The following is a 16593-nucleotide window of genomic DNA, read 5'->3' as shown; positions in this document are numbered from 1 at the left end:
ATTAAGTCAAAGAGTCAAGGAGAGGAAGGTAAGAAAGATTAGAAAACAATTCCTGTAACATGGCAACAGATTAGTAAAAAAAACCAGCGCCCAACGTGGGGCTCGAACCCACGACCCTGAGATTAAAAGTCTCATGCTCTACCGACTGATCTAGCCGGGCAGACAGCACCTGTTTCAGTTTGCGTCCTCCCGTGCGTCCATGGTCAGAAAGCTTAAGTCAAAGAGCGAAGGAGAAGTAGGCGAAGAAAGATTAGAAAACAATCCGTGTAACATGAGAACAGATCGGTAAAAAAAGCAGTGCCCAACGTGGGGCTCGAACCTACGACCTTGAGATTAAAAGCCTCATGCTCTATGGACTGAGCTAGCTGGGCAGACGGCCCCCGTTTATGTTGCGTCACAGCGTCCGTTCGTGGTCAAAACGTTTAAGTCAAAGAGCGAAGGAGAGGGAGGCGAAGAAAGATTGGAAAACAATCCGTGTAATAAGGGAACAGATCAATAAAAAATGCAGCGCCCAACGTGGGGCTTTAACCCACGACCCTGCGAATAAAATTTTCATGCTCTACCGACTGAGCTAGCCGGGCAGACAGCAACCGTTTCAGTTTGCTTCACCCCGTGTGTTCATGGTCAGAAAGAATAAATCAAAGAGCGAAGGAGAGGAAGGTAAAGAAAGAGTGGAAAACAATTACTGTAACATGGCAACAGATTAGTAAAAAAAACCAGCGCCCAACGTGGGGCTTTAACCCACGACCCTGAGATTAAAACTTTCATGCTCTACCGACTGAGCTAGCTGGGCGGACAGTACGCGTTTCAGTTTGCGTCCCCTTGTGCGTTCATGGTTATAAAGCTTAAGTCACAGAGCGAAAGAGAGGACGGCGAAAGAAGATTGGAAAACAATCCGCGTAACATGGGCACAAATCAGTAAAAGAATGCAGCGCCCAACGTGGGGCTCGAACCCACGGCACTGAGATTATTAGTCTCATGCTCTACCGACTGAGCTAGCCGGGCGGACAGTACCCGTTTCAGTTTGTGTCATCTCGAGCGTTCATGGTCAGAAAGATTAAGTCAAAGAGTGAAGGAGAGGAAGGTAAGAAAGATTAGAAAACAATTCCTGCAACATGGCAACAGATTAGTAAAAAAATACTGCGCCCAACGTTTGGCTCGAACCGACGACCCTGAGATTAAAAGTTTCATGCTCTACCGACTGAGCTAGCCGGGCAGACAGCAACCGTTTCAGTTTGGTTCACCCCGTGTGTTAATGGTCAGAAAGATTAAGTCACAGAGCGAAAGAGAGGAAGGCGAAGGAAGATTGGAAAACAATCCGTGTAACTTGGGAACAGATAAATGAAAAAATGCAGCGCCCAACTTAGGGCTTGAACCCACGACCCTGAGATTAAATGTCTCATGCTCTACCGACTGAGCTAGCCGGGCAGACAGAAACCGTTTCAGTTTGCCTCACCCCGTGTGTTCATGGTCAGAAAGATTAAATCAAAGAGCGAAGGAGAGGAAGGTAAAGAAAGTGTGGAAAACAATTCCTGTAACATGGGAACAGATCAGTGAAAAAATTCAGCGCCTAACGTGGGGCTCGAACCCACGACCCTGAGATTAAAAGTCTCATGCTCTACCGACTGAGCTAGCCGGGCGGACAGTACGTGTTTCAGTTTGCGTCATCCCGTGCGTTCATGGTCAGAAAGCCTAAGTCACAGAGCGAAAGAGAGGAAGGCGAAGGAAGATTGGAAAACAATCCGTGTAACATGGGAATAGATGAGTAAAAAAATGCAGCGCCCAACTTGGGGCTGGTACTATCGACTCTGATATAAAAGCCTCATGCTCTACCAACTGCGCTAGCCGGGCAGACAGCACCCGTTTCAGTTTGCTTCACCCCGTGTGTCATGGTCAGAAAGATTAAGTCAAAAAGCGAAGGAGAGGAAGGCGAAGAAATATTGGAAAACAATTCCTGTAACATGGCAACAGATCAGTAAAATGTTCAGCGCCCAACGCGGGGCTCGAACCCACGACCCTGAGATTAAAAGTCTCATGCTGTACCGACTGAGCTAGCCGGGCCAACAGTACCCGTCTCAGTTTGCGTAATCCTGTGCGTTCATGGTCAGAAAGCTCAATTCACAGAGCGAAAGAGAGGAAGGCGCAAGAAGATTGGAAAACAATCCATGTACTATGGGCACAGATCAGTAAAAAAGTGCAGCGCCCAACGTGGGGCTCGAACCCGCGGCCCTGAGATTATTAGTCTCATGCTCTACCGACTGAGCTAGCCGGGCGGACAATACCCGTCTCAGTTTGCGTAATCTCGTGCGTTCATGGTCAGAACGATTAAGTCAAAGAGTGAAGGAGAGGAAGGCGAAGAAAGATTGGAAAACAATCCGTGTAACATGGGAACAGATCAGTAAAAAAAATCAGCGCCCAACGTTTGACTCGAACCCACGACCCTGAGATTAAAAGTCTCATGCTCTACCGAGTGAGCTAGCCGGGCGGACAGTACCCGTTTCAGTTTGTGTCATCCTGTGCGTTCATGGTCAGAAAGATTAAGTCAAAGAGTGAAGGAGAGGAAGGTAAGAAAGATTAGAAAACAATTCCTGTAACATGGCAACAGATTAGCAAAAAAAACCAGCGCCCAACGTGGGGCTCGAACCCACGACCCTGAGATTAAAAGTCTCATGCTCTACCGACTGAGCTAGCCGGGCAGACAGCACCTGTTTCAGTTTGCGTCCCCCCGTGCGTTCATGGTCAGAAAGCTTAAGTCAAAGAGCGAAGGAGAAGAAGGCGAAGAAAGATTGGAAAAATATCCGTGTAACATGAGAACAGATCGGTAAAAAAAGGAGTGCCCAACGTGGGGCTCGAACCTACGACCTTGAGATTAAAAGCCTCATGCTCTATGGACTGAGCTAGCTGGGCAGACGGCCCCCGTTTATGTTGCGTCACCCCGTCCGTTCGTGGTCAAAAAGTTTAAGTCAAAGACCGAAGGAGAGGGAGGCGAAGAAAGATTGGAAAACAATCCGTGTAATAAGGGAACAGATCAATAAAAAATGCAGCGCCCAACGTGGGGCTTTAACCCACGACCCTGAGATTAAAATTTTCATGCTCTACCGAGTGAGCTAGCTGGGCGGACAGTACGCGTTTCAGTTTGCGTCCCCTTGTGCGTTCATGGTCAGAAAGATTAAGTCAAAGAGTGAAGGAGAGGAAGTTAAGAAAGATTAGAAAACGATTCCTGTAGCTTAGGAAACGATCAGTAAAAAAATTCAGCGCCCAACGTGGGGCTCGAACCCACGACCCTGAGATTAAAAGTCTCATGCTTTACCGACTGAGCTAGCCGGGCGGACAGTACGTGTTTCAGTTTGCGTCACCCCGTGCGTTCATGGTCAGAAAGCTTAAGTCACAGAGCGAAAGAGAGGAAGGCGAAGAAAGATTGAAAAACAATCCCTGTAACATGAGAACAGATCGGTAAAAAAAGCAGTGCCCAACGTGGGGCTCGAACCTACGACCTTGTGATTAAAAGTCTCATGCTCTATGGACTGAGCTAGCTGGGCAGACGGCCCCCATTTATGTTGCGTCACCCCGTCCGTTCATGGTCAAAAAGTTTAAGTCAAAGAGCGAAGGAGAAGGAGGCGAAGAAAGATTGGAAAACAATCCGTGTAATATGGGAACAGATCAATAAAAATGCAGCGCCCAACGTGGGGCTCAAACCCACGACCCTGAGATTAAAAGTCTCATGCTCTACCGACTGAGCTAGCCGGGCGGACAGTACGTGTTTCAGTTTGCGTCATCCTGTGCGTTCATGGTCAGAAAGCTTAAGTCACAGAGCGAAAGAGAGGAAGGCGAAGGAAGATTGGAAAACAATCCGTGTAACTTAGGAACAGATAAATAAAAAAATGCAGCGCCCAACTTAGGGCTTGAACCAACGACTCTGAGATTGAAAGTCTCATGCTCTGGCGACTAAGCTAGCCGGGCGGACAGTACCCGTTTCAGTTTGCGTCATCTCGTGTGTTCATGGTCAGAAAGCTTAAGTCACAGAGCGAAAGAGAGGAAGGCGAAGGAAGATTGGAAAACAATCCGTGTAACATGGGAACAGATGAGTAAAAAAATGCAGCGCCCAACTTGGGGCTGGTACCAACGACTCTGATATAAAAGCCTCATGCTCTACCAACTGGGCTAGCCGGGCAGACAGCACCCGTTTCAGTTTGCTTCACCCCGTGTGTTCATGGTCAGAAAGATTAAGTCAAAAAGCGAAGGAGAGGAAGGCGAAGAAATATTGGAAAACAATTTCTGTAACATGGCAACAGATCAGTAAAAAGTTCAGCGCCCAACGTGGGGCTCGAACCCACGACCCTGAGATTAAAAGTCTCATGCTCTACCGACTGAGCTAGCCGGGCCGACAGTACCCGTTTCAGTTTGCGTAATCCTGTGCGTTCATGGTCAGAAAGCTCAATTCACAGAGCGAAAGAGAGGAAGGCGCAAGAAGATTGGAAAACAATCCGTGTACTATGGGCACAGATCAGTAAAAAAGTGCAGCGCCCAACGTGGGGCTCAAACCCGCTGCCCTGAGATTATTAGTCTCATGCTCTACCGACTGAGCTAGCCGGGCGGACAGTACCCGTTTCAGTTTTGGTCATCTCGTGCGTTCATGGTCAGAAAGATGAAGTCAAAGAGTGAAGGAGAGGATAGTAAGAAAGATTAGAAAACAATTTCTGTAACATGGCAACAGATTAGTAAAAAAATTCAGCGCCCAACGTTTGACTCGAACCCACGACCCTGAGATTAAAAGTCTCATGCTCTACCGACTGAGCTAGCCGGGCGGACTGTACCCGTTTCAGTTTGTGTCATCTCGTGCGTTCATGGTCAGAAAGATTAAGTCAAAGAGTGAAGGAGAGGAAGGTAAGAAAGATTAGAAAACAATTCCTGTAACATGGCAACAGATTAGTAAAAAAAACCAGCGCCCAACGTGGGGCTCGAACCCACGACCCTGAGATTAAAAGTCTCATGCTCTACCGACTGAGCTAGCCGGGCAGACAGCACCTGTTTCAGTTTGCGTCCCCCCGTGCGTTCATGGTCAGAAAGCTTAAGTCAAAGAGCGAAGGAGAAGAAGGCGAAGAAAGATTGGAAAAATATCCGTGTAACATGAGAAATGATCGGTAAAAAAAGGAGTGCCCAACGTGGGGCTCGAACTTACGACCTTGAGATTAAAAGCCTCATGCTCTATGGACTGAGCTAGCTTGGCAGACGGCCCCCGTTTATGTTGCGTCACCCCGTCCATTCGTGGTCAAAAAGTTTAAGTCAAAGACCGAAGGAGAGGGAGGCGAAGAAAGATTGGAAAACAATCCGTGTAATAAGGGAACAGATCAATAAAAAATGCAGCGCCCAACGTGGGGCTTTAACCCACGACCCTGATATTAAAATTTTCATGCTCTACCGACTGAGCTAGCTGGGCGGACAGTACGCGTTTCAGTTTGCGTCCCCTTGTGCGTTCATGGTCATAAAGCTTAAGTCACAGAGCGAAAGAGAGGAAGGCGAAAGAAGATTGGAAAACAATCCGTGTAACATGGGCACAGATCAGTAAAAAAATTCAGCGCCCAACGTGGGGCTCGAACCCACGACCCTGAGATTAAAAGTCTCATGCTCTACCGACTGAGCTAGCCGGGCGGACAGTACCCGTTTCAGTTTGCGTAATCTTTTGCGTTCATGGTCAGAAAGATTAAGTCAAAGAGTGAAGGAGAGGATAGTAAGAAAGATTAGAAAACAATTTCTGTAACATGGCAACAGATTAGTAAAAACATTCAGCGCCCAACGTTTGACTTGAACCCACGACCCTGAGATTAAAAGTCTCATGCTCTACCGACTGAGCTAGCCGGGCGGACAGTACCCGTTTCAGTTTGTGTCATCTCGTGCGTTCATGGTCAGAAAGATTAAGTCAAAGAGTGAAGGAGAGGAAGGTAAGAAAGATTAGAAAACAATTCCTGTAACATGGCAACAGATTAGTAAAAAAAAACCAGCGCCCAACGTGGGGCTCGAACCCACGACCCTGAGATTAAAAGTCTCATGCTCTACCGACTGATCTAGCCGGGCAGACAGCACCTGTTTCAGTTTGCGTCCTCCCGTGCGTCCATGGTCAGAAAGCTTAAGTCAAAGAGCGAAGGAGAAGTAGGCGAAGAAAGATTAGAAAACAATCCGTGTAACATGAGAACAGATCGGTAAAAAAAGCAGTGCCCAACGTGGGGCTCGAACCTACGACCTTCAGATTAAAAGCCTCATGCTCTATGGACTGAGCTAGCTGGGCAGACGGCCCCCGTTTATGTTGCGTCACAGCGTCCGTTCGTGGTCAAAACGTTTAAGTCAAAGAGCGAAGGAGAGGGAGGCGAAGAAAGATTGGAAAACAATCCGTGTAATAAGGGAACAGATCAATAAAAAATGCAGCGCCCAACGTGGGGCTTTAACCCACGACCCTGAGAATAAAATTTTCATGCTCTACCGACTGAGCTAGCCGGGCAGACAGCAACCGTTTCAGTTTGCTTCACCCCGTGTGTTCATGGTCAGAAAGAATAAATCAAAGAGCGAAGGAGAGGAAGGTAAAGAAAGAGTGGAAAACAATTACTGTAACATGGCAACAGATTAGTAAAAAAAACCAGCGCCCAACGTGGGGCTTTAACCCACGACCCTGAGATTAAAACTTTCATGCTCTACCGACTGAGCTAGCTGGGCGGACAGTACGCGTTTCAGTTTGCGTCCCCTTGTGCGTTCATGGTTATAAAGCTTAAGTCACAGAGCGAAAGAGAGGACGGCGAAAGAAGATTGGAAAACAATCCGTGTAACATGGGCACAAATCAGTAAAAGAATGCAGCGCCCAACGTGGGGCTCGAACCCACGGCACTGAGATTATTAGTCTCATGCTCTACCGACTGAGCTAGCCGGGCGGACAGTACCCGTTTCAGTTTGTGTCATCTCGAGCGTTCATGGTCAGAAAGATTAAGTCAAAGAGTGAAGGAGAGGAAGGTAAGAAAGATTAGAAAACAATTCCTGCAACATGGCAACAGATTAGTAAAAAAATACTGCGCCCAACGTTTGGCTCGAACCGACGACCCTGAGATTAAAAGTTTCATGCTCTACCGACTGAGCTAGCCGGGCAGACAGCAACCGTTTCAGTTTGGTTCACCCCGTGTGTTAATGGTCAGAAAGATTAAGTCACAGAGCGAAAGAGAGGAAGGCGAAGGAAGATTGGAAAACAATCCGTGTAACTTGGGAACAGATAAATGAAAAAATGCAGCGCCCAACTTAGGGCTTGAACCCACGACCCTGAGATTAAATGTCTCATGCTCTACCGACTGAGCTAGCCGGGCAGACAGAAACCGTTTCAGTTTGCCTCACCCCGTGTGTTCATGGTCAGAAAGATTAAATCAAAGAGCGAAGGAGAGGAAGGTAAAGAAAGTGTGGAAAACAATTCCTGCAACATGGGAACAGATCAGTGGAAAAATTCAGCGCCTAACGTGGGGCTCGAACCCACGACCCTGAGATTAAAAGTCTCATGCTCTACCGACTGAGCTAGCCGGGCGGACAGTACGTGTTTCAGTTTGCGTCATCCCGTGCGTTCATGGTCAGAAAGCCTAAGTCACAGAGCGAAAGAGAGGAAGGCGAAGGAAGATTGGAAAACAATCCGTGTAACATGGGAATAGATGAGTAAAAAAATGCAGCGCCCAACTTGGGGCTGGTACTATCGACTCTGATATAAAAGCCTCATGCTCTACCAACTGCGCTAGCCGGGCAGACAGCACCCGTTTCAGTTTGCTTCACCCCGTGTGTCATGGTCAGAAAGATTAAGTCAAAAAGCGAAGGAGAGGAAGGCGAAGAAATATTGGAAAACAATTCCTGTAACATGGCAACAGATCAGTAAAATGTTCAGCGCCCAACGTGGGGCTCGAACCCACGACCCTGAGATTAAAAGTCTCATGCTGTACCGACTGAGCTAGCCGGGCCAACAGTACCCGTCTCAGTTTGCGTAATCCTGTGCGTTCATGGTCAGAAAGCTCAATTCACAGAGCGAAAGAGAGGAAGGCGCAAGAAGATTGGAAAACAATCCATGTACTATGGGCACAGATCAGTAAAAAAGTGCAGCGCCCAACGTGGGGCTCGAACCCGCGGCCCTGAGATTATTAGTCTCATGCTCTACCGACTGAGCTAGCCGGGCGGACAATACCCGTCTCAGTTTGCGTAATCTCGTGCGTTCATGGTCAGAACGATTAAGTCAAAGAGTGAAGGAGAGGAAGGCGAAGAAAGATTGGAAAACAATCCGTGTAACATGGGAACAGATCAGTAAAAAAAATCAGCGCCCAACGTTTGACTCGAACCCACGACCCTGAGATTAAAAGTCTCATGCTCTACCGAGTGAGCTAGCCGGGCGGACAGTACCCGTTTCAGTTTGTGTCATCCTGTGCGTTCATGGTCAGAAAGATTAAGTCAAAGAGTGAAGGAGAGGAAGGTAAGAAAGATTAGAAAACAATTCCTGTAACATGGCAACAGATTAGCAAAAAAAACCAGCGCCCAACGTGGGGCTCGAACCCACGACCCTGAGATTAAAAGTCTCATGCTTTACCGACTGAGCTAGCCGGGCGGACAGTACGTGTTTCAGTTTGCGTCACCCCGTGCGTTCATGGTCAGAAAGCTTAAGTCACAGAGCGAAAGAGAGGAAGGCGAAGAAAGATTGAAAAACAATCCCTGTAACATGAGAACAGATCGGTAAAAAAAGCAGTGCCCAACGTGGGGCTCGAACCTACGACCTTGTGATTAAAAGTCTCATGCTCTATGGACTGAGCTAGCTGGGCAGACGGCCCCCATTTATGTTGCGTCACCCCGTCCGTTCATGGTCAAAAAGTTTAAGTCAAAGAGCGAAGGAGAAGGAGGCGAAGAAAGATTGGAAAACAATCCGTGTAATATGGGAACAGATCAATAAAAATGCAGCGCCCAACGTGGGGCTCAAACCCACGACCCTGAGATTAAAAGTCTCATGCTCTACCGACTGAGCTAGCCGGGCGGACAGTACGTGTTTCAGTTTGCGTCATCCTGTGCGTTCATGGTCAGAAAGCTTAAGTCACAGAGCGAAAGAGAGGAAGGCGAAGGAAGATTGGAAAACAATCCGTGTAACTTAGGAACAGATAAATAAAAAAATGCAGCGCCCAACTTAGGACTTGAACCAACGACTCTGAGATTGAAAGTCTCATGCTCTGGCGACTAAGCTAGCCGGGCGGACAGTACCCGTTTCAGTTTGCGTCATCTCGTGTGTTCATGGTCAGAAAGCTTAAGTCACAGAGCGAAAGAGAGGAAGGCGAAAAAAGATGAGAAAACAATTCCTGTAACATGGCAACAGATTAGTAAAAAAATTCAGCGCCCAACGTTTGGCTCGAACCCACGAACCTGAGATTATTAGTCTCATGCTCTACCGACTGAGCTAGCCGGGCGGACAGTACCTGTTTCAGTTTGCGTCATCTCGTGCGTTCATGGTCAGAAAGATTAAGTCAAAACGTGAAGGAGAGGAAGGCGAAAAAAGAATAGAAAACAATTCCTGTAACATGGCAACAGATTAGTAAAAAAATTCAGCACCAAACGTTTGGCTCGAACCCACGACCCTGAAAATAAGGCTCATGCTCTACCGACTGAGCTAGCCGGGCCGACAGTACCCGTTTCAGTTTGCGTAATCCTGTGCGTTCATGGTCAGAAAGCTCAATTCACAGAGCGAAAGAGAGGAAGGCGCAAGAAGATTGGAAAACAATCCGTGTACTATGGGCACAGATCAGTAAAAAAGTGCAGCGCCCAACGTGGGGCTCAAACCCGCTGCCCTGAGATTATTAGTCTCATGCTCTACCGACTGAGCTAGCCGGGCGGACAGTACCCGTTTCAGTTTTGGTCATCTCGTGCGTTCATGGTCAGAAAGATGAAGTCAAAGAGTGAAGGAGAGGATAGTAAGAAAGATTAGAAAACAATTTCTGTAACATGGCAACAGATTAGTAAAAAAATTCAGCGCCCAACGTTTGACTCGAACCCACGACCCTGAGATTAAAAGTCTCATGCTCTACCGACTGAGCTAGCCGGGCGGACTGTACCCGTTTCAGTTTGTGTCATCTCGTGCGTTCATGGTCAGAAAGATTAAGTCAAAGAGTGAAGGAGAGGAAGGTAAGAAAGATTAGAAAACAATTCCTGTAACATGGCAACAGATTAGTAAAAAAAACCAGCGCCCAACGTGGGGCTCGAACCCACGACCCTGAGATTAAAAGTCTCATGCTCTACCGACTGAGCTAGCCGGGCAGACAGCACCTGTTTCAGTTTGCGTCCCCCCGTGCGTTCATGGTCAGAAAGCTTAAGTCAAAGAGCGAAGGAGAAGAAGGCGAAGAAAGATTGGAAAAATATCCGTGTAACATGAGAAATGATCGGTAAAAAAAGGAGTGCCCAACGTGGGGCTCGAACTTACGACCTTGAGATTAAAAGCCTCATGCTCTATGGACTGAGCTAGCTTGGCAGACGGCCCCCGTTTATGTTGCGTCACCCCGTCCATTCGTGGTCAAAAAGTTTAAGTCAAAGACCGAAGGAGAGGGAGGCGAAGAAAGATTGGAAAACAATCCGTGTAATAAGGGAACAGATCAATAAAAAAGGCAGCGCCCAACGTGGGGCTTTAACCCACGACCCTGATATTAAAATTTTCATGCTCTACCGACTGAGCTAGCTGGGCGGACAGTACGCGTTTCAGTTTGCGTCCCCTTGTGCGTTCATGGTCATAAAGCTTAAGTCACAGAGCGAAAGAGAGGAAGGCGAAAGAAGATTGGAAAACAATCCGTGTAACATGGGCACAGATCAGTAAAAAAATTCAGCGCCCAACGTGGGGCTCGAACCCACGACCCTGAGATTAAAAGTCTCATGCTCTACCAACTGCGCTAGCCGGGCAGACAGCACCCGTTTCAGTTTGCTTCACCCCGTGTGTCATGGTCAGAAAGATTAAGTCAAAAAGCGAAGGAGAGGAAGGCGAAGAAATATTGGAAAACAATTCCTGTAACATGGCAACAGATCAGTAAAATGTTCAGCGCCCAACGTGGGGCTCGAACCCACGACCCTGAGATTAAAAGTCTCATGCTGTACCGACTGAGCTAGCCGGGCCAACAGTACCCGTCTCAGTTTGCGTAATCCTGTGCGTTCATGGTCAGAAAGCTCAATTCACAGAGCGAAAGAGAGGAAGGCGAAGGAAGATTGGAAAACAATCCGTGTAACTTAGGAACAGATAAATAAAAAAATGCAGCGCCCAACTTAGGGCTTGAACCAACGACTCTGAGATTGAAAGTCTCATGCTCTGGCGACTAAGCTAGCCGGGCGGACAGTACCCGTTTCAGTTTGCGTCATCTCGTGTGTTCATGGTCAGAAAGCTTAAGTCACAGAGCGAAAGAGAGGAAGGCGAAGGAAGATTGGAAAACAATCCGTGTAACATGGGAACAGATGAGTAAAAAAATGCAGCGCCCAACTTGGGGCTGGTACCAACGACTCTGATATAAAAGCCTCATGCTCTACCAACTGGGCTAGCCGGGCAGACAGCACCCGTTTCAGTTTGCTTCACCCCGTGTGTTCATGGTCAGAAAGATTAAGTCAAAAAGCGAAGGAGAGGAAGGCAAAGAAATATTGGAAAACAATTTCTGTAACATGGCAACAGATCAGTAAAAAGTTCAGCGCCCAACGTGGGGCTCGAACCCACGACCCTGAGATTAAAAGTCTCATGCTCTACCGACTGAGCTAGCCGGGCCGACAGTACCCGTTTCAGTTTGCGTAATCCTGTGCGTTCATGGTCAGAAAGCTCAATTCACAGAGCGAAAGAGAGGAAGGCGCAAGAAGATTGGAAAACAATCCGTGTACTATGGGCACAGATCAGTAAAAAAGTGCAGCGCCCAACGTGGGGCTCAAACCCGCTGCCCTGAGATTATTAGTCTCATGCTCTACCGACTGAGCTAGCCGGGCGGACAGTACCCGTTTCAGTTTTGGTCATCTCGTGCGTTCATGGTCAGAAAGATGAAGTCAAAGAGTGAAGGAGAGGATAGTAAGAAAGATTAGAAAACAATTTCTGTAACATGGCAACAGATTAGTAAAAAAATTCAGCGCCCAACGTTTGACTCGAACCCACGACCCTGAGATTAAAAGTCTCATGCTCTACCGACTGAGCTAGCCGGGCGGACTGTACCCGTTTCAGTTTGTGTCATCTCGTGCGTTCATGGTCAGAAAGATTAAGTCAAAGAGTGAAGGAGAGGAAGGTAAGAAAGATTAGAAAACAATTCCTGTAACATGGCAACAGATTAGTAAAAAAAACCAGCGCCCAACGTGGGGCTCGAACCCACGACCCTGAGATTAAAAGTCTCATGCTCTACCGACTGAGCTAGCCGGGCAGACAGCACCTGTTTCAGTTTGCGTCCCCCCGTGCGTTCATGGTCAGAAAGCTTAAGTCAAAGAGCGAAGGAGAAGAAGGCGAAGAAAGATTGGAAAAATATCCGTGTAACATGAGAAATGATCGGTAAAAAAAGGAGTGCCCAACGTGGGGCTCGAACTTACGACCTTGAGATTAAAAGCCTCATGCTCTATGGACTGAGCTAGCTTGGCAGACGGCCCCCGTTTATGTTGCGTCACCCCGTCCATTCGTGGTCAAAAAGTTTAAGTCAAAGACCGAAGGAGAGGGAGGCGAAGAAAGATTGGAAAACAATCCGTGTAATAAGGGAACAGATCAATAAAAAATGCAGCGCCCAACGTGGGGCTTTAACCCACGACCCTGATATTAAATATTTCATGCTCTACCGACTGAGCTAGCTGGGCGGACAGTACGCGTTTCAGTTTGCGTCCCCTTGTGCGTTCATGGTCATAAAGTTTAAGTCACAGAGCGAAAGAGAGGAAGGCGAAAGAAGATTGGAAAACAATCCGTGTAACATGGGCACAGATCAGTAAAAAATTGCAGCGCCCAACGTGGGGCTCGAACCCATGGCCCTGAGATTAAAAGTCTCATGCTCTACCGAATGAGCTAGCCGGGCAGACGGCAACCGTTTGAGTTTGGTTCACCCCGTGTGTTAATGGTCAGAAAGATTAAGTCAAAGAGCGAAGGAGAAGAAGGCAAAGAAAGATTGGAAAACGATTCCTGTAACATAGGAAACGATCAGTAAAAAAATTCAGCGCCCAACGTGGGGCTCGAATCACGACCCTGAGATTAAAAGTCTCATGCTCTACCGACTGAGCTAGTCGGGCGGACAGTACGTGTTTCAGTTTGCGTCATCCCGTGCGTTCATGGTCAGAAAGCTTAAGTCACAGAGCGAAAGAGAGGAAGGCGAAGGAAGATTGGAAAACAATCCGTGTAACTTGGGAACAGATAAATAAAAAAATGCAGCGCCCAACTTAGGGCTTGAACCCACGACCCTGAGATTAAATATCTCATGCTCTACCGACTGAGCTAGCCTGGCAGACAGCAACCGTTTCAGTTTGCTTCACCCCGTGTGTTCATGGTCAGAAAGATTAATTCAAAGAGCGAAGGAGAGGAAAGTAAAGAAAGTGTGGAAAACATTTCCTGTAACATGGAAACAGATCAGTGAAAAAATTCAGCGCCCAACGTGGGGCTCGAACCCAAGACCCTGAGAATAAAAGTCTCATGCTCTACCGACTGAGCTAGCCGGGAAGACAGGCCCTGTTTCAGTTTGTGTCACCCCATGCGTTCACGGTCAGAAAGTTTAAGTCAAAGAGCGAAGGAGAGGAAGGCGAAGAAAGATTGGAAAACAATCCGTGTAACATGAGAACAGATCGGTAAAAACAGCAGTGCCCAACGTGGGGCTCGAACTTACGACCTTGAGATTATATGTCTCATGCTCTATGGACCTAGCTAGGTGGGCAGACGGCCCCCATTTATGTTGCGTCACCCCGTCCGTTCATGGTCAAAAAGTTTAAGTCAAAGAGCGAAGGAGAAGGAGGCGAAGAAAGATTGGAAAACAATCCGTGTAATATGGGAAAAGATCAATAAAAAATGCAGCGCCCAACATGGGGCTCAAACCCACGACCCAGAGATTAAAAGTCTCATGCTCTACCGACTGATCTAGCCGGGCGCACAGTACGCGTTTCAGTTTGCGTCATCCCGTGCGTTCATGGTCAGAAAGCTTAAGTCACAGAGCGAAAGAGAGGAAGGCGAAGGAAGATTGGAAAACAATCCGTGTAACTTGGGAACAGATAAATAAAAAATGCAGCGCCCAACTTAGGGCTTGAACCAACGACTCTGAGATTGAAAGTGTCATGCTCTGGCGACTAAGCTAGCCGGGCGGACAGTACCCGTTTCAGTTTGCGTCATCTCGTGTGTTCATGGTAGGAAAGCTTAAGTCTCAGAGCGAAAGAGAGGAAGGCGAATGAAGATTGGAAAACAATCCGTGTAACATGGGAACAGATGAGTAAAAAAATGCAGCGCCCAACTTGGTGCTGGTTCCAACGACTCTGATATAAAAGCCTCATGCTCTACCAAATGCGCTATCCGGGCAGACAGCACCCGTTTCAGTTTGCTTCACCCCGTGTGTTCATGGTCAGAAAGATTAAGTCAAAAAGCGAAGGAGAGGAAGGCGAAGAAATATTGGAAAACAATTTCTGTAACATGGCAACAGATCAGTAAAAAGTTCAGCGCCCAATGTGGGGCTCGAACCCACGACCCTGAGATTAAAAGTCTCATGCTCTACCGACTGAGCTAGCCGGGCCGCCAGTACCCGTCTCAGTTTGCGTAATCCTGTGCGTTCATGGTCAGAAAGCTCAATTCATAGAGCGAAAGAGAGGAAGGCGCAAGAAGATTGGAAAACAATCCGTGTACTATGGGCACAGATCAGTAAAAAGTGCAGCGCCCAAAGTGGGGCTCGAACCCGCTGCCCTGAGAATATTAGTCTCATGCTCTACCGACTGAGCTAGCCGGACGGACAGTACCCGTTTCAGTTTTTGTCATCTCGTGCGTTCATGGTCAGAAAGATTAAGTCAAAAAGTGAAGGAGAGGATAGTAAGAAAGATTAGAAAACAATTTCTGTAACATGGCAACAGATTAGTAAAAAAATTCAGCGCCCAACGTTTGACTCGAACCCACGACCCTGAGATTAAAAGTCTCATGCTCTACCGACTGAGCTAGCCGGGCGGACAGTACCCGTTTCAGTTTGTGTCATCTCGTGCGTTCATGGTCAGAATGATTAAGTCAAAGAGTGAAGGAGAGGAAGGTAAGAAAGATTAGAAAACAATTCCTGTAACATGGCAACAGATTAGTAAAAAAAACCAGCGCCCAAAGTGGGGCTCGAACCCACGACCCTGAGATTAAAATCTCAAGCTCTACCGACTGAGCTAGCCGGGCAGACAGCACATGTTTCAGTTTGCGTCCCCCGTGAGTTCATGGTCAGAAAGCCTAAGTCAAAGAGCGAAGGAGAAGAAGGCAAAGAAAGATTGGAAAACAATCCGTGTAACATGAGAACAGATCGGTAAAAAAGCAGTGCCCAACGTGGGGCTCGAACCTACGACCTTGAGATTAAAAGCCTCATGCTCTATGGACTGAGCTAGCTGGGCAGACGGTCCCCGTTTATTTTGCGTCACCCCGTCCGTTCATGGTCAAAAAGTTTAAGTCAAAGAGCGAAGGAGAGGGAGGCGAAGAAAGATTGGAAAACAATCCGTGTAATATGGGAACAGATCAATAAAAAAATGCAGCGCCCAACGTGGGGCTTTAACCCACGACCCTGAGATTAAAAGTCTCATGCTCTACCGACTGAGCTAGTCGGGCGGATAGTACGCGTTACAGTTTGCGTCATCCCGTGCGTTCATGGTCAGATTGCTTAAGTCAGAGAGCGAAAAAGAGGAAGGCGAAGGAAGATTTGAAAACAATCCGTGTAACATGGGAACAGATCAGCAAAAAATGCGTCGCCCAACTTGGGGCTTGAACCAACGATTCTGAGATTAAAAGTCTCATGCTCTAGTGACTGAACTAGCCGGGCGAACAGTGCCCGTTTCAGTTTGCGTCATCCCGTGCGTTCATGGTCAAAAAGCTTAAGTCACAGAGCGAAAGAGAGGAAGGCGAAGGAAGATTAGAAAACAATGCGTGTAACATGAAAACAGATCACTAAAAAATGGAGCGCCCATCTTGGGGCTCGAACCCATGGCCCTGAGATGATTAGTCTCATGCTCTACCGACTGAGCTAGCCGGGCGGACAGTACCCGTTTCAGTTTGCGTCATCTCGTGCGTCCATGGTCAGAAAGGCTAAGTCAAAGAGCGAAGGAGAGGAAGGCGAAGAAATATTGGAAAACAATTCCTGTAACATGGAAACGGATCAGTACAAAATTCAGCACCCAACGTGGGGCTCGAACCCACAACTCTGAGATTAAAAGTCTCATGCTCTACCGACTGAGCTAGCCGGAACAGGCCCCATTTCAGTTTGCGTCATCCCGTGCGTTCATGGTCAGAAAGCTTAAGTCACAGAGCGAAAGAGAAGAAGGAGAAGGAAGATTGGAAAACAATCCGTGTAACATGGGAACAGATCAGTAAAAAAATGCAGCGCCCAACTTGGGGCTGGTACCAACGACTCTGATATAAAAGCC

General features: G+C 47.6%; 1 protein-coding gene and 60 non-coding genes across 61 annotated transcripts in view; all 61 read right to left on the bottom strand.

Moving 5' to 3' along the window:
• Positions 1–16593, bottom strand: part of LOC119176671 (unextended protein) — a 418752-nt gene that overhangs the window by 234687 nt on the left and 167472 nt on the right. The gene's annotated exons all lie outside the window — the stretch shown is intronic.
• On the bottom strand, positions 88–160 carry TRNAK-UUU (transfer RNA lysine (anticodon UUU)). The gene has a single exon. It is a non-coding gene; the product is annotated as a tRNA-Lys (tRNA).
• TRNAK-UUU (transfer RNA lysine (anticodon UUU)) lies at positions 299–371 on the bottom strand. Its single transcript has one exon. It is a non-coding gene; the product is annotated as a tRNA-Lys (tRNA).
• Positions 721–793, bottom strand: TRNAK-UUU (transfer RNA lysine (anticodon UUU)). Its single transcript has one exon. It is a non-coding gene; the product is annotated as a tRNA-Lys (tRNA).
• On the bottom strand, positions 933–1005 carry TRNAI-AAU (transfer RNA isoleucine (anticodon AAU)). The gene has a single exon. It is a non-coding gene; the product is annotated as a tRNA-Ile (tRNA).
• TRNAK-UUU (transfer RNA lysine (anticodon UUU)) lies at positions 1144–1216 on the bottom strand. The gene has a single exon. It is a non-coding gene; the product is annotated as a tRNA-Lys (tRNA).
• TRNAK-UUU (transfer RNA lysine (anticodon UUU)) lies at positions 1356–1428 on the bottom strand. The gene has a single exon. It is a non-coding gene; the product is annotated as a tRNA-Lys (tRNA).
• Positions 1568–1640, bottom strand: TRNAK-UUU (transfer RNA lysine (anticodon UUU)). Its single transcript has one exon. It is a non-coding gene; the product is annotated as a tRNA-Lys (tRNA).
• On the bottom strand, positions 1989–2061 carry TRNAK-UUU (transfer RNA lysine (anticodon UUU)). Its single transcript has one exon. It is a non-coding gene; the product is annotated as a tRNA-Lys (tRNA).
• Positions 2201–2273, bottom strand: TRNAI-AAU (transfer RNA isoleucine (anticodon AAU)). The gene has a single exon. It is a non-coding gene; the product is annotated as a tRNA-Ile (tRNA).
• TRNAK-UUU (transfer RNA lysine (anticodon UUU)) lies at positions 2413–2485 on the bottom strand. Its single transcript has one exon. It is a non-coding gene; the product is annotated as a tRNA-Lys (tRNA).
• TRNAK-UUU (transfer RNA lysine (anticodon UUU)) lies at positions 2624–2696 on the bottom strand. The gene has a single exon. It is a non-coding gene; the product is annotated as a tRNA-Lys (tRNA).
• On the bottom strand, positions 2835–2907 carry TRNAK-UUU (transfer RNA lysine (anticodon UUU)). Its single transcript has one exon. It is a non-coding gene; the product is annotated as a tRNA-Lys (tRNA).
• TRNAK-UUU (transfer RNA lysine (anticodon UUU)) lies at positions 3045–3117 on the bottom strand. Its single transcript has one exon. It is a non-coding gene; the product is annotated as a tRNA-Lys (tRNA).
• TRNAK-UUU (transfer RNA lysine (anticodon UUU)) lies at positions 3256–3328 on the bottom strand. The gene has a single exon. It is a non-coding gene; the product is annotated as a tRNA-Lys (tRNA).
• On the bottom strand, positions 3467–3539 carry TRNAK-UUU (transfer RNA lysine (anticodon UUU)). The gene has a single exon. It is a non-coding gene; the product is annotated as a tRNA-Lys (tRNA).
• On the bottom strand, positions 3676–3748 carry TRNAK-UUU (transfer RNA lysine (anticodon UUU)). Its single transcript has one exon. It is a non-coding gene; the product is annotated as a tRNA-Lys (tRNA).
• On the bottom strand, positions 4310–4382 carry TRNAK-UUU (transfer RNA lysine (anticodon UUU)). Its single transcript has one exon. It is a non-coding gene; the product is annotated as a tRNA-Lys (tRNA).
• On the bottom strand, positions 4522–4594 carry TRNAI-AAU (transfer RNA isoleucine (anticodon AAU)). Its single transcript has one exon. It is a non-coding gene; the product is annotated as a tRNA-Ile (tRNA).
• TRNAK-UUU (transfer RNA lysine (anticodon UUU)) lies at positions 4733–4805 on the bottom strand. The gene has a single exon. It is a non-coding gene; the product is annotated as a tRNA-Lys (tRNA).
• On the bottom strand, positions 4944–5016 carry TRNAK-UUU (transfer RNA lysine (anticodon UUU)). Its single transcript has one exon. It is a non-coding gene; the product is annotated as a tRNA-Lys (tRNA).
• TRNAK-UUU (transfer RNA lysine (anticodon UUU)) lies at positions 5365–5437 on the bottom strand. The gene has a single exon. It is a non-coding gene; the product is annotated as a tRNA-Lys (tRNA).
• On the bottom strand, positions 5577–5649 carry TRNAK-UUU (transfer RNA lysine (anticodon UUU)). The gene has a single exon. It is a non-coding gene; the product is annotated as a tRNA-Lys (tRNA).
• Positions 5788–5860, bottom strand: TRNAK-UUU (transfer RNA lysine (anticodon UUU)). The gene has a single exon. It is a non-coding gene; the product is annotated as a tRNA-Lys (tRNA).
• On the bottom strand, positions 6000–6072 carry TRNAK-UUU (transfer RNA lysine (anticodon UUU)). The gene has a single exon. It is a non-coding gene; the product is annotated as a tRNA-Lys (tRNA).
• TRNAK-UUU (transfer RNA lysine (anticodon UUU)) lies at positions 6211–6283 on the bottom strand. Its single transcript has one exon. It is a non-coding gene; the product is annotated as a tRNA-Lys (tRNA).
• Positions 6421–6493, bottom strand: TRNAK-UUU (transfer RNA lysine (anticodon UUU)). Its single transcript has one exon. It is a non-coding gene; the product is annotated as a tRNA-Lys (tRNA).
• Positions 6633–6705, bottom strand: TRNAK-UUU (transfer RNA lysine (anticodon UUU)). The gene has a single exon. It is a non-coding gene; the product is annotated as a tRNA-Lys (tRNA).
• TRNAI-AAU (transfer RNA isoleucine (anticodon AAU)) lies at positions 6845–6917 on the bottom strand. The gene has a single exon. It is a non-coding gene; the product is annotated as a tRNA-Ile (tRNA).
• TRNAK-UUU (transfer RNA lysine (anticodon UUU)) lies at positions 7056–7128 on the bottom strand. The gene has a single exon. It is a non-coding gene; the product is annotated as a tRNA-Lys (tRNA).
• Positions 7268–7340, bottom strand: TRNAK-UUU (transfer RNA lysine (anticodon UUU)). Its single transcript has one exon. It is a non-coding gene; the product is annotated as a tRNA-Lys (tRNA).
• Positions 7480–7552, bottom strand: TRNAK-UUU (transfer RNA lysine (anticodon UUU)). Its single transcript has one exon. It is a non-coding gene; the product is annotated as a tRNA-Lys (tRNA).
• On the bottom strand, positions 7901–7973 carry TRNAK-UUU (transfer RNA lysine (anticodon UUU)). Its single transcript has one exon. It is a non-coding gene; the product is annotated as a tRNA-Lys (tRNA).
• TRNAI-AAU (transfer RNA isoleucine (anticodon AAU)) lies at positions 8113–8185 on the bottom strand. Its single transcript has one exon. It is a non-coding gene; the product is annotated as a tRNA-Ile (tRNA).
• Positions 8325–8397, bottom strand: TRNAK-UUU (transfer RNA lysine (anticodon UUU)). Its single transcript has one exon. It is a non-coding gene; the product is annotated as a tRNA-Lys (tRNA).
• On the bottom strand, positions 8536–8608 carry TRNAK-UUU (transfer RNA lysine (anticodon UUU)). The gene has a single exon. It is a non-coding gene; the product is annotated as a tRNA-Lys (tRNA).
• TRNAK-UUU (transfer RNA lysine (anticodon UUU)) lies at positions 8747–8819 on the bottom strand. The gene has a single exon. It is a non-coding gene; the product is annotated as a tRNA-Lys (tRNA).
• On the bottom strand, positions 8956–9028 carry TRNAK-UUU (transfer RNA lysine (anticodon UUU)). Its single transcript has one exon. It is a non-coding gene; the product is annotated as a tRNA-Lys (tRNA).
• On the bottom strand, positions 9380–9452 carry TRNAI-AAU (transfer RNA isoleucine (anticodon AAU)). Its single transcript has one exon. It is a non-coding gene; the product is annotated as a tRNA-Ile (tRNA).
• TRNAI-AAU (transfer RNA isoleucine (anticodon AAU)) lies at positions 9802–9874 on the bottom strand. Its single transcript has one exon. It is a non-coding gene; the product is annotated as a tRNA-Ile (tRNA).
• Positions 10013–10085, bottom strand: TRNAK-UUU (transfer RNA lysine (anticodon UUU)). The gene has a single exon. It is a non-coding gene; the product is annotated as a tRNA-Lys (tRNA).
• Positions 10224–10296, bottom strand: TRNAK-UUU (transfer RNA lysine (anticodon UUU)). The gene has a single exon. It is a non-coding gene; the product is annotated as a tRNA-Lys (tRNA).
• TRNAK-UUU (transfer RNA lysine (anticodon UUU)) lies at positions 10645–10717 on the bottom strand. The gene has a single exon. It is a non-coding gene; the product is annotated as a tRNA-Lys (tRNA).
• On the bottom strand, positions 10857–10929 carry TRNAK-UUU (transfer RNA lysine (anticodon UUU)). The gene has a single exon. It is a non-coding gene; the product is annotated as a tRNA-Lys (tRNA).
• TRNAK-UUU (transfer RNA lysine (anticodon UUU)) lies at positions 11067–11139 on the bottom strand. Its single transcript has one exon. It is a non-coding gene; the product is annotated as a tRNA-Lys (tRNA).
• TRNAK-UUU (transfer RNA lysine (anticodon UUU)) lies at positions 11701–11773 on the bottom strand. Its single transcript has one exon. It is a non-coding gene; the product is annotated as a tRNA-Lys (tRNA).
• On the bottom strand, positions 11913–11985 carry TRNAI-AAU (transfer RNA isoleucine (anticodon AAU)). The gene has a single exon. It is a non-coding gene; the product is annotated as a tRNA-Ile (tRNA).
• TRNAK-UUU (transfer RNA lysine (anticodon UUU)) lies at positions 12124–12196 on the bottom strand. The gene has a single exon. It is a non-coding gene; the product is annotated as a tRNA-Lys (tRNA).
• TRNAK-UUU (transfer RNA lysine (anticodon UUU)) lies at positions 12335–12407 on the bottom strand. Its single transcript has one exon. It is a non-coding gene; the product is annotated as a tRNA-Lys (tRNA).
• Positions 12756–12828, bottom strand: TRNAK-UUU (transfer RNA lysine (anticodon UUU)). Its single transcript has one exon. It is a non-coding gene; the product is annotated as a tRNA-Lys (tRNA).
• Positions 12968–13040, bottom strand: TRNAK-UUU (transfer RNA lysine (anticodon UUU)). Its single transcript has one exon. It is a non-coding gene; the product is annotated as a tRNA-Lys (tRNA).
• TRNAK-UUU (transfer RNA lysine (anticodon UUU)) lies at positions 13180–13251 on the bottom strand. Its single transcript has one exon. It is a non-coding gene; the product is annotated as a tRNA-Lys (tRNA).
• Positions 13603–13675, bottom strand: TRNAK-UUU (transfer RNA lysine (anticodon UUU)). The gene has a single exon. It is a non-coding gene; the product is annotated as a tRNA-Lys (tRNA).
• TRNAK-UUU (transfer RNA lysine (anticodon UUU)) lies at positions 14024–14096 on the bottom strand. Its single transcript has one exon. It is a non-coding gene; the product is annotated as a tRNA-Lys (tRNA).
• On the bottom strand, positions 14657–14729 carry TRNAK-UUU (transfer RNA lysine (anticodon UUU)). The gene has a single exon. It is a non-coding gene; the product is annotated as a tRNA-Lys (tRNA).
• Positions 14868–14940, bottom strand: TRNAI-AAU (transfer RNA isoleucine (anticodon AAU)). Its single transcript has one exon. It is a non-coding gene; the product is annotated as a tRNA-Ile (tRNA).
• TRNAK-UUU (transfer RNA lysine (anticodon UUU)) lies at positions 15079–15151 on the bottom strand. Its single transcript has one exon. It is a non-coding gene; the product is annotated as a tRNA-Lys (tRNA).
• TRNAK-UUU (transfer RNA lysine (anticodon UUU)) lies at positions 15498–15570 on the bottom strand. The gene has a single exon. It is a non-coding gene; the product is annotated as a tRNA-Lys (tRNA).
• TRNAK-UUU (transfer RNA lysine (anticodon UUU)) lies at positions 15709–15781 on the bottom strand. Its single transcript has one exon. It is a non-coding gene; the product is annotated as a tRNA-Lys (tRNA).
• On the bottom strand, positions 16131–16203 carry TRNAI-AAU (transfer RNA isoleucine (anticodon AAU)). The gene has a single exon. It is a non-coding gene; the product is annotated as a tRNA-Ile (tRNA).
• TRNAK-UUU (transfer RNA lysine (anticodon UUU)) lies at positions 16342–16419 on the bottom strand. The gene has a single exon. It is a non-coding gene; the product is annotated as a tRNA-Lys (tRNA).

Source organism: Rhipicephalus microplus, chromosome X, assembly GCF_043290135.1.
Source record: "Rhipicephalus microplus isolate Deutch F79 chromosome X, USDA_Rmic, whole genome shotgun sequence".
Classification (NCBI taxonomy): Eukaryota; Metazoa; Arthropoda; class Arachnida; order Ixodida; family Ixodidae; genus Rhipicephalus; species Rhipicephalus microplus.
The sequence above is the reverse complement of the archived record's forward strand: the minus strand, read 5'-3'. Positions and strand labels throughout refer to the sequence as shown.